Below are 2875 nucleotides of genomic sequence, written 5' to 3' on the forward strand. Positions count from 1 at the left end.
TTATTATATATATATATATATATATATATATATATATATATAATGTGAAAATATCAAGAGTTTTACTATTGCGCTGATTAGCATTTCAGTTTTCTGTTTCTGTAGCGATTGCAAGACTGATTTCTGTCTTTGAAATAATTCGGTTATTTTCAATGGGTATATTCAAAGTAAAAAAGATTTGACTGTGATCATGAATTCAGCTAGATGTTACGAGACGGAAATTAAGCCATTTCGAACATTCCAAAATTCTTTACCACCATTATTTGTTGTAACCAGTTTTGAGGGGATGATTCAATTTCAGCAACTTTCCCTCGTTTTTCAAATTGAGAGCTGTAGACAAGGTAGTTTTCCAGAGGCACTTTGAGAAGATACGTCATAGGTGATGATCCGATAGTGTTGGTTTTATTTGCTTATTCTTCCGTGAAATATTTGGATAGTTTTTTTCTGAATTGGCATTACTTCAAAATATCACTGATATGATACTTTAAGTGGAATTTAGTATCACTCGAAATTATCAGTAGATTTAGATTTTTTTTCCATGCTATCCTTGGCAAACCATTCTCACCTCTTATAATTTCAGAATCACTCTTTTTTCAGCAATTAATACATATTGCTCATGGTTAAAACTCATGACATCGACAATTTTAACATTTAAAAGAAATTGTGACCTATTAATAGCTTATCAGTTATCAACAATCAAATTAATCAGGATGATATGATAGATGACATTTTCGAGAATAAAATGAACTGGTGCAATTCTACTGTAAATGCCTTTCTAAGGAGGACTTAATTTAAAACAATTCCAATAGGCTTTTCAATATTTCAATATTCTTTCCCTGACATGGAATTGTTGCATTCTTAAAATATTCGCTACACTAATGTCAAAGCATATCAATATTTCAGTTAGTAAACATTCATAAAACAGAATAGTCAAATTTTCAATCATTTTTATTCCTTGGAATCAAAAAATTAATCGATAATATATACGTTTAAAAAAAAAGATAACAACAAAAGTATAAAAGTTTTTAATAGTTAAAAATCTAAAAAAGAATTTATTGCAATCATTCGATTTAAATGGCTTTTATGAATTCATTAATGAATCCATATTATGTACATTTTTGTCTTTAATTATAAGTAATTTAACAAAATTTTCCTCTTAAATTTCAATATTCCTTTTTTGCGGTCAATTAGTGAGATTATTCATTCGAATTTAAATGAATGCTTCGATTTTTGTCATTCTTTTAATTATATTTTTTTTTTTTTTTGTTAAAGCAAAACTTTATTCTTTACCCTTTAAATGTATTGTTATGAATATTTTCTATATTAATAATTATCAAGATTTTTTAATTGAGAAATAAATAGGGTAAGTTGAAAAATTTTAATATATCCAAAAAGGTTCAGCTAATTCATCTTAGCATTGTTTGTTGCAAAAATATTAATTATTGCTATGATTAGCTAAGTGATTAGCTAACAAAAGAAACAGCTAAAAACTTTGCAAAAAAAAAAAATAGAATTATTTCATCATAAATGACTTTATATTAATTATGAATTAAATAGAAACAAATAAAAGATAAGAAAAAAAATGTAATTAAAACAAATTAATCATTCATTTGATAATCCAATGTTATCCATTTAAATTCAAATATTCACATATCTAGAAAATATAATAAATTCATGAATAACTACAAAATACAATAGTAATTTCATAAATATTTTCATGAAATTTTTATGAATTTTGTTGATAACATTAAGGAAAAATTATTTCTAATGCATAATGTTAGTTTGAATATAAAATGAGGCTCAAAAAGTTTTTCAAATGTTATAAACTTTAAAATTAGAATTTTAATTCGTACTATCAATTCCTATATTATTTCAAAAGCTGTATCAGGTGAACATTCAAAAGACTTCAACAAATACAAATTCATTTATGTTTACAAAAGATAATTGTTGAAGATAACTAGCGTGAATGTGAAATTTTTTAGGATATAATTAAATTTCGGGGAACTAGTTTTCTAATTAATTATAAGATCTTTTTAAAAGTGCTAATGAACTTTTGGGGAATGTAAAAATGAAGTTAAAAAGAAAAATCATTCAATCAGCCTTTGTTAAAGCAATACATTTTTGAATCAAGAAGTCATAGCGAATAATTTGAAATTTTAACAAAATTTATTTCGTTTTTTTTTAGTTTTCAATTAAACAATATTAAAGGAAAAGATAAAGAGAAAAAAGAGGTACTTTGTGGGAAAATAAATTTAAAAAATATGAGTTAGCTAATAATTTTATGAATACAAATTAAATTATTAAAATCATTGACATTTCTGTTGTCAATTAATATTCGTATCAGAAAATATCAAAAATGTTTTGTTTTTTATTAATATTATTTTACTTTTATCAAATTATGTCATTTCGATTCCAAAAAGAAAGTTTCAAACAAAAAAGAAAAAAAAATTATTTTTCTTAAATATTTTGTTTCATATTTTGATCATAGTTACAATGAGTGTTTGTTTATCTTTATCACTAATGATAAATCATTAATTTAGAAAAGAAAAAAGAAACAAAACTTCTTTCTTTGATCTTTTTACAAAATATATGAAATTTTATTAACTAGCTTTACTGGATTTTTCTATTTATATCATTGTGAAATTTAATAAATAATTAAGAAAAATTGAAAAGTTTAAAAAAATTTTTTTGCTGAAGTATACTAAAGTAATATATCAATGAATGTAAGTTGTTTAACGCCTGGATGGGAAATGTGCATTTAGCGCCTGGAAGGGGAATGTGTATTTAGCGCCTGGATGGGGAATGTGCATTTAGCGCCTGGAAGGGGAATGTGTATTTAGCGCCTGGATGGGGAATGTGTATTTAGCGCCTGGAA

This window comes from Loa loa, assembly GCF_000183805.2.
Source record: "Loa loa unplaced genomic scaffold supercont3.72, whole genome shotgun sequence".
Classification (NCBI taxonomy): domain Eukaryota; kingdom Metazoa; phylum Nematoda; class Chromadorea; order Rhabditida; family Onchocercidae; genus Loa; species Loa loa.